At 39.1% G+C, this 13,794-nt stretch overlaps 1 protein-coding gene across 4 annotated transcripts in view; it reads left to right on the plus strand.

The window, feature by feature from the left end:
• The first annotated feature begins 12,113 nt into the window (after positions 1-12,113).
• Positions 12,114-13,794, plus strand: part of tfdp2 (transcription factor Dp-2) — a 48,390-nt gene continuing 46,709 nt past the window's right edge. For 2 of the 4 annotated variants that reach the window (XM_079609518.1, XM_079609519.1), the window contains exons 1-2: positions 12,114-12,245; positions 12,628-12,792. The gene's annotated coding sequence lies outside the window, so the exon portion shown is untranslated. The remainder of the gene's footprint in view (positions 12,246-12,627; positions 12,793-13,794) is intronic. The other 2 variants (XM_079609517.1, XM_079609520.1) reach the window with 2 other exon arrangements.

A 13,794-nucleotide genomic window follows, 5' to 3' on the forward strand; every position in this document is an offset into this window, starting at 1 on the left:
GTAGGCCTACCATCAGTCGTTTCTGCCTGACAAATGAAATGTCGTTTAATTTCAATTCCATTCATCATCGCTGTGACCATGCAATTGAACATCACTGTAAAGTCACTGTCTGCTTTTGTCTGTGTCAGTGAAGTAATGCGTTACAATATTGCTTTACTCCCTAAAAAGTAATTAATCGTGTTAATTAGGCTAGTTACTTTTTATGGAAAGTAATACATTTAGGCTACTTTTGTGTTATTTTTTCTCTTCTGGGCTATAGGCTTGTTTGTTTTTAAATAATAATAATAATAATGATACAAACACTTATTTTTGGCAACTATAAAGGCCGTTTCACACCAAAAGTGCAAATGCAAATCCACGGCTGTACAGTAGAGGGCGCTGCTCAAACAAACCTCAGTCCTCAGGACGCAGGAGAAGAAAGCTCAACACTTTACGCCAGCAAATGTGATAACGTCATTTTTCCTTAGTATGGTTGAACTCCCTTACATATACTCTCTATGGTTGAACTGGATCAACGAAGGTCAGCAGCAAAACTATTGGTTAATTAACGTATTATAAAGGTCAATAAAGGTTTTATAAACGTGCCTTAGAAAAAAAAAAAACATTACTGTTGTGCATCTTGAGAAAAAAACAATGGCACTGACATATTTTAAGATATGTCAGTCCAATGTAATTTCAGTCAAACATGCAATTTAGTCTGGGACTAGCTTAAGCCTAGCCTGGGAAAACCCAGACCACTTCCGGCAAATTTAGATTTGCTCTGCAAGTGGGTCTGGCAAAGAGCCCATTGAAACCCATTTCCAATCCGCCGAAATCGCGGCACCAATCAGAAACGTTTTACACGATGACGACAGAGCAGAGACGGTGACGCAGATTTTGCACATTACAGACATGGATGCCGCCGTGGAACATCACAACATCACTCGTTCGAATCAGCTATCGCGTCTGTTTCAAGCGATTTAAAATGGTCATTTTCGTTAACACAAACAGAGAATTGCTGAGAGTCTCGAGATGTTTCTCCGTCGCTCTGCATACGTCATGTCATTCATCGCTCTGATTGGTTTTAGATCTTTCCGACGTCCGTTGGTGACGCCCCTGTGGAAATGAATTGTCTATGGAGCTTTGCCAGACCCTTACTCAGTTACAACTGAGAGGGTCTGGGTTTTCCCAGGCTAGCTTAAGCCTTGTCTGTTGGGAAAGTATATTGTTATTATTTCACATACTTATTGCAGGTTTGCATAATATTCAGTTTGCTTTTCATGGTTTTTATTCATTTTGAGGAATACTAAATGTGTGTTTGTACAAGTGAAATAAGTAAATGCATGCTCACATTAGCCGAGAGATCTACAATAATCTTCATTGTTCACACAGCAGCACCATCTGCACTTACACACGATTCCTACATCTCTATAGGCCACGATCAGCGACTAGTCAGAAACTTTTGCTGACTCAATCCGGTCAGCAAGCGGTATATAGGCCTATCTGAATACCGTCAGCATAACAGTGATAATGAAAACCATGGAGGCGATAATGTTAATAATGAATAGTAAAGGTCCGAGAACTGAGCCCTGGGGAACACCCTGTTTGAGTAAAACAGGGGGGTATTTATAATTGTGCATTGCAATGTAGTAGGCCTATTATTTTGTTGTAAATTCAAAAGTAATGTTTTTCTTTACTAATTACTTGCGGAAAGTAATCTGATTACATAACTTGTGTAACTTACTTGTAACACTGACAAGCACTGCATATGTGAGAGTGCTGCAGTTGCCCAAGACACACATTTTGGAAGTGTGTACGTACTTTCATCCTCTTACTTTCTCTGTCAGGTCATCATAACCAATCCATTTCAGCATTTTAAGAGCCCTGCAATCTACTATAATACGATTAAATAGTTCTGGTGTAAAGCACTATGCATAAGTCTACTAAGCTACGTTAGACGATAAACAAAAATATTCGCTTTGTCGACATGAAACGGAAGTTGGGAAAGTGTTTTCTTCCCTATTGCAATGTATATATATATATATCCGAGTGAAACGGCTTCTCGGACAAGAAAAAAAATAGATTTTGTCAAGCAATGAAGAATTGAGGTTTGCTATTGGTGGATCTCATGTGAGTGACAGGTTGCCCCGCCCTCACGCCAGTAAACACATCATCAGAGAAGAGAAGAGATGCAAGAGAGAGGCAAAGCTATTTTGATATATGATTACGAGCAAACATAACATAAAAAATAATGATGTGCATGGATAAATAAAAAAAATTGACTTGTCAATTTTGATTTCATGGTGACTAAGTTTTAAAAAAAAGTTGTTATCTTGAACAAGGAGTTCTGCAACAAATGGTATGACCCACACATCGTCGTTTAACAGGCTAGTTTGCAGAAAAATGCATCTTTGCCATGCTGAAGTGGCACAGAAGCTGCATCTGAAGTTGCATTTATATCAGACCTGGCATAGTCATTCACAGGTGGGTTTGTTTATAGGCTATGCCTCTATATTTGCATATATGGCAGTATGTTGCAGTTGATTAGGACTGGTAATGTAGTACACACACTGTTGTACAGATGTGTTTTGGCTCATCTCACTTCCTCTCTTTATCGCTGCTGGGTAACAGTAGCATGAACTGTAAAGTTATTGCACCTGCACAATAACGTTATTTAAGAGTTGGGTTAATGTAGGTTCAGACTCAGAGGTTACTTATCTTTCTTGCCTTTCAGAACTCACATAAAAATACCATCAAATCCACACTTAATCTCACAGGTTGTGTTTAGGGCACTTCAAGACCAACTTTATGATCAATCTGTGGCGTTTTTGTGTCCTTTTTGAAGCTTGATGCTTCAGTGCCCATTCACTGAAACTGTATCTTTAAAATGTCGTCTTTTGTGTTTCACAGCAGACAAAGTCATGGGGATTTGGACTGGAATGACATGAGGGTGTGTAAATGATGACAAAACTGTGATTTCGGAGTGAACTATTCCTTTAACTCGCCCTTTTTTTTGCTGATGTGTTGGTGGATGGAGGTTTATGCTCAAACTGGATGGGCAGGAGTGTCAAGTCCCAGTCAAGTCTAGTCAGAGGACAGACGTGTCACCGGGCTAAATAACAGATATCCCACAAAGAACATGAGTTTAGTTGCATGTATCATCTTAAACGGATAGTTCATCCAATAATGAAAATTATCCTACAATTTACTCACCCTCAAGCCATTTTGTATATGACTTTCTTCTTTCAGACGTTTACAATCAGAGTTGTATTAAAAAATATCGTGGCTCTTCCCAGCTTTATAATGGTAGTGAATGGGAGATTTTGAAGCCCAAAAAAAGCACATCCATCCATCAAAGAAGTAATCCAACTCCAGTGGGTTAATAAAGGCCTTCTGAAGCGAATCGATGCGTTTTAGTAAGAAAAATGTCCATATTTATAACTATATAAACTATAAACTGGCTTCCATTAACGCCCGTACCCGACGCATCTTGCATTTATCTCAAAGTTGACTAAGGATTAAGGCTTCATCATCATGACGGCTCATTCTCACTCACACAGGAGTCATCATAGATCAGCATCACAATGCAGACTGAGCAAATAGCATAAATAAAACGTGTGCAGTAATCAGTGCATAGGGAAATATATAACATTTTATATTTAATGATGCTGTTTTTACGAGTTCTGTTATTCATTCAATCATTCATTGCTTCGCCATGTATGACTGGTTGGTTCAATTTTAATAATAGAACAATAATTGGTAATTTCATTGACTAAAGTTAATAAAGTAGGACATGTAACATTCGTCACAGTTCTGCTCTGATGGGAGTTTATGGCACGTCGTTTTAGCATTTAATACCCCAAGCTCTACTAATCGTAATTTAGTTCTGACTTGTCTGATGGGGCCAGCACGACAACATCATCTGCAAGACGCAGAGACGTGTGGTCCCCAAACCGGACACCCTCCGGCCCCTGGCTGTGCCTAGAAATCCTGTCCATAAAAATGATGAACAGAACCGGTGACACAGGGCAGCCCTGCCGGAGTCCAACATGCACCGGGAACAAGTCTGACTTATAGCCGGCAATGCGAATCAAGCTCCTGCTCCGGTCGTACAGGGACCGGACTGCCCTTCGCAAAGGACCCCGGACCACATACTCCCGGAGCACCCTCCACAGGCCGCCTCGAGGGACACAGTCGAATGCCTTCTCCAAATCCACTAAGCACTGTGGAGTCTGTCCAGCTTCCTCCCCGGCCATCGGATCCAACTCACCACCAGCTGGTGATCAGTTGACAGCTCCGCCCCTCTCTTCACCCGAATGACCAAGACATACGGCCGGAGGAAACGACCACAAAGTCGATCATCGACCTCCGGCCTAGGGTGTTCTGGTGCCACGTGTACTGATGGAAACCCTTATGCTCGAACATGGTGTTCGTTATAGACAAGCTGTAACTAGCACAGAAGCCCAAATAACAGAACACCGCTCGGGTTCAGATCACGGGGGGCGTTCCTCCCGATCACGCCCCTCCAGGTGTAACTGTCGCTGCCCACGTGGGCGTTGAAGTCGGAGCATTTCCAGCACCCCTCCCAGAGACTGCAAGAGGGCCGGGTACTCTGCACTGCCGTTCGGCCCGTAGGCACACACAACGGTGAGAGAGACCTATCCCCGACCCAAAGGCGCAGGGAAGCGACCCTCTCGTTCACCGGGGTGAACTCCAACTGTTGTTGTAGATATCAGATTAATGGAAGAATATAACTAGTCAAAATAGCATTGTCGATATCTCAGATGTATATTATGTCTAGTCATAATCACATTAGATATCTCAAAATTGCAGAATAGATATGTGGAATTGGAATTTGTACTAGTCAAAAATAAATTACGACTAGTAAACCAGGGGCCTGTACCATGAAGCCGGTTTAGGTGGCTAGCCAGCTATGTCTCAGCTTAGTTTCCGCCAACCCTGGGTTTTAGGTACTATGAAAGCAGCTCGGCTTTAATCGGTGTTCGTTGCCATGGTATCTTACGCTGCACGGCTAGCCTGCTCCGGGGCAGGTTAAGTTCTGGATTCGAGATCTCAGACTGAAGTTTGACCAATCAGCTGTGAGCAAAGAAACATATAGGTGATGAAACTAATTCCCAGTGTCTGTTGCAATGGCTTTACATTTTCTTCCAAATCCTGTGGACATCTCAGCGCAAATTGTTAGACGAGCACATCGTAGAGAAAGAGTTTTTAATCAGACAAAATCCCCTTGCCTTTCCTGATAGTTTGTATGAAAGATACAGATTTTCTGCGGAAGGAATATCTTATCTTTGCGAACTTCTTGCGCCGCACATAAAGAATTTAACACGTCGAATTCATTACTGTACCGCAAATGGTATTGTGTTGCGTTTTTTTGCAAGTGGTAGGCTACATACTTGCACGATCGGTGATGCACATAATCTAGGGGTTTGTCGAACTATTCGCAAGGTGGTCCTCGCTCTGCAGGAGTGATAGTTTCATTAATAATGTTCCCCGGACATATATCGACCATGTCCATAAAAAAGGGCTTTTATAAAATTGCGGGTATTTATATTGATAGGGTGACATCACATGAACATTTTTTTTTTTTTTTCAAAAAGCTAATTTCACAAATGTTGGCTACTACAGTACATAAGAATTATTTTAAATATTTTGTATTATTATTCGGTTAATCTTATGGATTCCCTAGAGTCATTGGAGCAATAGCCTGCACACATGTTGCAATCTCCACTTCTCTAAGAGAACATTAGGCAGATTATGTTAATAGAAAGTCCTTTCACAGCCTTAATGTTCAGGTAGAGATGATGTGAACATGTGAAATTATTATTTTCTGTGAGATGAATCTTTAAATTAATAGTAACATTAACAGATATAACAAGGATCTACTTTCTGTGAGTCTGTGTTGTGTCAGCACTTTGAGGAAAGCAAGTTAAATTTGGTACAGTACAAAACACTGTTAATTTGCAACCTACAAAATAACCATAATGATGACCCTCAGACAGGGCCACTTGACCACCCAGTGCAGATGTAGATGCAATCACCATGCAATATTACACTTAATAAAAGCACATTGAAACTGCAGATAGGTCTCAAACTTTTTATTGGTTTTGTGGGACGGGGGGGGGGAGAAAGAGACAAGATGAAGTTGCATTAATAAATATTCATGCTAAAGTGTTACTTGGTTAAATAAGTTCACATACTGAGATCAGTTTAATCCAGCTGTTTGATCTCCAATTTATTTATTGTTTAAACGTGGATCCTCCTCAGCTCACAGTCAGGCTCCTTTAGTGTGCAGTCTCTATGTCTATAGGCTCATTTAGTGTGCCGTCTAGCTCTAGGCTCCTTTTGTAAAGGGCCCTGAAGCATAATTCCACCACAAACAAGTTCACAAGTTTACACCACGATCATTACAAGTTTTCTGGAGGCTAATCAACTCACAAAAAGTTCCTTGACAAACACCTGTAATTTATGTCAATGGTTTTAAATCCTTAACTTGTTCACATTTCTTCTGAAGCCTATTGAGGTAGAGGCTTCAGTTTCTGGGACAGGTTGTGAAAAATACTACAATAAAAGAGATGTGTAAGGGCCACTCCCTGTTTTATGCCACACATTCAAATGTTTGCCTTAATAAAAAGCCCAGTGCATTCACCTCAGCAACTGTCTCAGAACACAGAGTGTCTTCATCATTTCCTCCACCCTAATAAATAAAAGTAGGGCAATATAAAGCATAACTGTTATAAAGCAGGTTATGTTTCTGGTGTTCTGTCTGCTGCATACTGACCTCTGAGTGGGAGACTGTGTGTGTGTGTGTGTGTGCTGGCTTCAACAGGGACACTGCATTTCCCTCGACTGCAGAACATACAGTCAGCCATATCTAAAACTTAAAATAGTAATGTATCGCACACGTACCCAGTGTTACTTGCTTAGAGGAGCCAGTACAGGGTCAGATTGTACAGCACCTGTAATCCCATCCACAATCGGCCGTCCCTTATTGCTACTCAGAGCAACTCAGTGTATTCTGGAGGAGTGGCCCTCCACCGGTTTTCTGAATTTCACTCTTTTTTCTAGAACTAGAAGTGTTTGTGATCAAATGTTTACAAAAAATAATAAAAGGTTATGTGTAAATACTTACTACTTTGAATTATATTTTTATATTTTGTCTTTATCTGCTGCCAAGAACGTTTGGAGTTGCATCTAAAAATCAATGAATATTAATCTTTATTAGTAGCTATATACATGCACATTTTTATATATTATAAAAAATATAGGCTATATTTCACACACACATACATTGATAGCCTACTTATATAGCCTACATAATTTTACATTAATATAGAACGTAGCCTATTTGTTTAGCTTACACATTAACGCAATCAGCAATCTTTCTCCAACAGTCTTCTCTTGCTTTGGCAGCAGAGACCGTATTGTTTCGAGCTTGTAATACATATTTAAATTAATCGTAATTCTGAATGATTATCTCTTGCTCCTCCGCGGAAAAAAATATATCGCTCTCGCTCTATCCATATCGAACGCGATTGGTTGTTCGGTGCCAACGTCACTTTGGTATGTGCACGCGCTCGTGGATTAATCATAACTTAAGATCAAAGCCTGAGTTGACAGAGAAAGTTGATGAGCTGCGTCATGGTACCAATAAAGCCTGATTGCATCGGTTTGGTTTTGTCAACTCAAAACTAATCCTGTAACCCCGAGTTTGTTCAGCTACCTTCATGGTACAGGCCCCAGGGGCATTAAATGCTAAAACGAGTTATTAACACACACCCCTGATAGTTAATTTCAGTTTCCAGTGTTCGATGGCCCTATAACTAAAACAAGTATGAAAATGTAACACTAAAACAGCCGTAACCTCAGTATCCATACATACATTATACTACTTTACATTTAGCAAATGCAGTCATTTTCCCCACTATCTGAATTTACATCTACCCTGATAATATCCTCTTGCTGCTCTTATACATTGTGACTGGTGTGACTTTTTTTTGCTGCTATTTGAGTTTTCAGGTTAAGTTTAAGCCACGGACTGCAGAGTGTATAATGTTTAAACCACAAGTTCTGTCTTTACATGCTTTGCAGTGTTACGCTGGGAACGTGTTCTGCAGCTTGTGCTGTGAAGGCAATGTCTTCTAATGCAGTGCATTGACAACAAGCTGGATATAACAATATGTGCACACATTTATGTGCAGTGTGCATCGCTGACAGAGCTAAAGAATGTGAAATCCCCTGAAGTAAGTCACGAACTGACCGGTCACACAAAGGCAGTGTGAGAGAACGGCTACGTGTCAGCAAACTCAGCATTGCTGCATCAATGTTCTACACCCTGTGAAGATCAGCGCTTGGCGTCATGGTCGTCTTCACAGGAAATCCTCTCCACAATGAATTATGGGTCGGCCTGTTAGAGAGATGAAGTGCTGCTGCTGTTAGCTGGTCCCGTGAGGTTTTATCTTATCTCTCCCTGTTTACGTCCTGCTTTCTTTAGGCAGGAATAAACCTCACCGATGCTAACCCCTGCAATTCATCTGAATGAATTTCACAAAATCAACTGTGAAAATGAGTCATTTGCCAAGTGTTTTAGCATTGATATTGTTGTTGTAACAGCGTGTGCAGATGTGCAGCTTGAGCAGGTGCTGAGGGCTTGTCATGGCATCTTCCTTATCATTCCTATCTGCTCTCTGCTGGGTCGATCTTGCTTATTCAAATTAGCAACTGCCACTTAAATGTTAAACTTGATAGGTTTTATAGTTCTATGCATGTTTTATGGTAGGCCTATGTATGACACACACACACACACACACACACACACACACACACACACACACACACACACACACACACACACACACACACACACACACACACACACACACACACACACACACACACACACAGACAGACACACACACACACAGACAGACACACACACACACACACACACACCCATATGTACAGTATGTACAGTACAGTAAACATGCATAGTATATGAAGACCTCTGATGCAAAAGCCTCTAAGCCACCTCTGTCAAAAATGAGATAATAATACTGAGTGAATGCTCTCCGCACATAGTATACGTTCATCTTTCACTTCTAACTCACTAAATCCCAGCCTCAACCCATGCATTCAGAAATGCTGGTACTGGGTAGAAACCTATGAGTCTGATAAAAATGTTAATATTAAACAAAAACTTTAGACCGACTAAGACTTTTGCATCGGAAGTCTTCATATATATATATATATATATATATATATATATATATATATATATATATATATATATATATATATATATATATATATATATATATACATATATATATACAGTGCTATGCATAAGTTTAGACACCCATGCTAAAGTTGACTAAAAAGAGGAATAAAAAATCATCTTTTGGAAATTGAACTTAATGCCTTAATTTAAAAAAATAGGAAAAATCCAACCTTTAACGACACCAATTTTCGTTGTGAATGAATAATGTATCGTAAATAAATAAATGTTCTTCCTTAAAATACAGGGTGCATAAGTTTGGACACCCCTATGTTAAATTCCCATAGAGGCAGGCAGATTTTTATTTTTAAAGGCCAGTTACTATATGGATCCAGGATACTCTACATCCTGATAAAGTTCCCTTGGCCTCTGGAATTAAAATAGCCGCACATCATCACATAACCTTCACCACACCTAGAGATTGGCATGGTTTTATTTCAGTTAGCCTAACAGCTGGTTTGATTTGCATTGAGAGATGATCTTATGGAAAGTACTCCATGCCAATCTCTAGGTATGGTGAAGTGTGTGTGATGATGTGGGGATATTTTGATTCCAGAGGCCAAGGGAACTTTATCAGGATGCAGAGTATCCTGGATCCATATAGTAACTGGCCTTTAAAAATAAAAATCTGCCTGCCTCTATGGGAATTTAACATAGGGTTGTCCAAACTTATGCACCCTGTATTTTAAGGAAGAACATTTATTTATTTACGATACATTATTCATTCGCAAAGAAAATTGGTGTCGTTAAAGGTTGGATTTTTCCTATTTTTTTAAATTAAGGCATTAAGTTCAATTTCCAAAATATGATTTTTTATTCCTCTTTTTAGTCAACTTTAGCATGGGTGTCTAAACTTATGCATAGCACTGTATATATACATATATGTATATATATATATATATATATATATATATATATATATATATATATATATATATATATAGTGTTGTCAAATCAATTAATTGTGAATAATTGCATTAATATAAATTGCATTAATATAAATATGTGTTTATAAAATATGTGTGTATATATATCATTATAAAAATATATTATATATACATATATGTAAATATAATAATATATACACACATTATATAAACACAAACTTTTATTTAAAATGCAATTATTCACGATTAATTGATTTGACAACACTATATATATATATATATATATATATATACAGGGCCTAAAACAAACTTAAGAAAATGTTACGGCCATAAATATGTTTTACCATGGTTGCAGCCATGAAACGATTAATCCGTATTAAAGTTACAAAAATTATTCAGTCAAGAGCAATGAGTGAATATTCTTTGTCTTTTGTTGTTTGATTAACAGAAAGCAGCAGAAATATTAGGTTACTGTCACTTTAAGAGCTGCACAGATCCAATAAACTGATACACATGCATTTTCTTTCTCAACTGTTTTAAGTGCCACTTAAAGTCCCCCTGTGGTAAAAAAAGAGAAGCTTTTATGTCTATGTGGTGTTTTTAATGTGCTTTAAGACAAACCATGTGCAAATTATTAAGTCAACACCATTGCTGACTGTCTCAAAAACGCGGTTTGAAATCGCTGCTGTTTCTGACGTCACAAATCAATCAGATCAACGTGTGATCGTCAACCGGGCATTTTGACATTTTTGTTTGAATGTCAAACATGTTTTAATATGTCTGTTCAGGCGCATGAAGACGTGAAAGAAAGCTCAATTCAGTATCCGCATGCTATCTGGGACGCGTACTTCTGGGCGCAAGCTTCAGATGTCCCACACCGCGTGCGAGTAACGAACTGAGTTCCCTTTCGCTTTTTCTTAAACTTGAATATTTAAATTGGAAAGGCTTAATCTTTTGTGACAGTGCAGAACTGCCCTGTTTGTTCAAGTTCATGTTCTCACAATTATGCATTAGAGTTCATAAAAATGTCACCAGCCAACTGGCGAGTTACACAGTTTCATACACTCGCCAACACTGATTTTTACTCACATTTGGCGCTTACCGAGTGTTCATTTTAGGCCCTGCATATGCTATAAGTCACAAATCTGAAGGCTATCTCTAGCAGTGCTTTGTTTGCAACTTGCCTTGAGAAATATCATAAAACGTGTTAAATAGCATGGTCTCCTTGAACTCATTTTATAGAAGTGTGTGACCTATTTAAGCACATAATTCATGTTAATTTGATCTACGGTTAAGACTGTCAAGCAACTAAACTCTTTTAGAAACATTTTAGGGATATCAAGCTGTTGCTGCAATGCCTTCCTTCCAGTCACTTAGTTTGTTTTATGGACCATTTGTGATGTAACAAGTGCAATAATGTGCAATATGCTAATGACCTTTTGATGTCTTTGGTTTAGGAACAAAACTTTCCACAGGAAATCGCCCTTCGCTTGTTTCAATAATAATTGAGCAACTTTCAAAAAGGTTGTTGCATTTTGCAGCCAAACCGGGAAATGGCCTCCTCACTGAGTTTTTTCTTCTTCTTTTTTTTTAAACAACATCTCTATTGTTTTTAACGAAGCATACATATTCAATATTTAAATGTCAAACTATTATACGTCATCATCAACATGTGCTTAACTACCAGATGGCGCACCACGCCAAAATAGCGCAGCACCGCACAGCCTCCCATTGTTTCTCTTTTGTCCGCATACACTAATTAAAATCACCATAAAGCCTTTTAAATTACTTTATTCATCTGATTACCCGCGCATAGCATGCAGCCTTTATGTGGAGCGCCACGCCTGCTTTACATATCACTCAGGACAGCCAATCATCTGCCATCTGGCGTGAGACGTCACGGACAGGTGTGACCAATCAGAGGCGCCGTCTGACTGCCACCGCCAAGCTTGTGTGCGGAGTCCATCACTCAGGAAGTGCAGGACAGGAGCAGTCACTGGTTGCGCTTTCACTCTCATACATTAAACAAGTTGTTTGTTTTCCACTTTTGACAGACCATTTCAACACAATTCAGCCCGAACTCCAAGGTAAGGCGTGACTTTGGCGCATTTAGGATGAATTGAGAATATGTGAATGTACACAGTGAATTTTGAGAGTGTCATGATGTGGATAAATGTTTAATATTTTGACAGCAGCGTCGGCTGTTTATGTGTTCAGCTACAGGCGATCATTAAACGAGCTTAAAATTCACTTTCAGAAGTAGGTTTGAGCCATTAACAAATAATAAACATTACAGCGTTCATTTGTTTTAGTATTAGCTTGCAGCTAGCTGTATTTATTTATGCGAACAAGTGCAATTTCAACAAATTAACAGTGCCGGTATTTTCTGGCTAGCCCTATTTGTATGCTTTTAAATTGAACTTAAATGTAACTTAAATTTGAATAAGGCTGTTATATTCTCTTATAAAGTGCAGGGAGTGATAAGTGGACGTTGGAAGCGCGTGAGAGTTGAGCTGTCAGTCACAGGGAGCGGCTCGTACAGTAACGTTACATCCCCGGGTTGTTCTGCAGCTTTTGCACATTTCCGCTGCTCGGAGGAGGACTCGGGTCTGGCGAGCTCGGCGTCGCGTTTCGGTGAGAAGTTCCTCTTATTCCCACACATTTATAGTCTGACATCTTCTCATATTAAAGTTATAGGAATAGACAGGCGGTTTATTCTCGGGTTGACTCATGAAAACTGTGGCCTTGAGGCGATAATGTCACATTCAACTTCTGTGCAGATTTTACCTCAGCTCGCGCGCACAGTATTGTATATTCCTGTCAGTTTCACGAGTTTAACGCGTTTATGTATAAAACTATCATAAAGAACAAGAGTGTTGTCAGAATCCTGTAAATAACCCCAAAAAAGTGGAACACAGACAGCTGTATTTTTTACTATGGTACAGTCATGGTGTCAGCTGTGGATACTGTGAGCCTTTGGGACACACCATGGTACTGAGTAATTGCCATTATCATGTACATTACAATTCTACCGTGGTCAATATACTATATTGTTACAATTGTACCATGTCCTAAAATCATTGTAATTGATATGGTAAACAAAATACATATCAATGTTATATGATGATCTGTCCAAAACATAGTGCCATGGTACTTTTGTATTTATTTATTATTTATTTCACGTCTTTTCTTTTTATAATATTGCAATTTTTGAGGAATATTTGGCAATATGTTTCTCTTGAAGTATTATACATTTATTTTTGTGTGTGGGTTCTTTCCCCGTTGAATGTCTAGCTGTGCTTTTCACGGTTTTGTGGAGAAACACCTGCGCCTTGTTATTAAGGTTTGTTCACTTGTGAAGTAAACGTTCAAGAAAATAGAGAGAGAGAGGAAAAATATAAAGAGGTTGCGCTTTGTCTTTTCTTCTGTGATCCATATCCAAGTAAAACTTGAACAAGAAACAAATGTAAGGCGGGACTTGATTTTGTCAATCAGGAATTGATTGGATGGTTGTGGTCTGCTATTGGTGGATCTCATGTGAGTGACAGGTTGCTCCGCCCCCGCGCCAGTAAACGCATCATCAGAGAAGAGATGTTGTTGCTAGTTATTTTGATTAAAGATTATGAGGCACATTAA

The sequence above is a fragment of the Phoxinus phoxinus genome (genome assembly GCF_949152265.1).
Source record: "Phoxinus phoxinus genome assembly, chromosome: 4".
In the NCBI taxonomy this organism is placed as follows: Eukaryota; Metazoa; Chordata; class Actinopteri; order Cypriniformes; family Leuciscidae; genus Phoxinus; species Phoxinus phoxinus.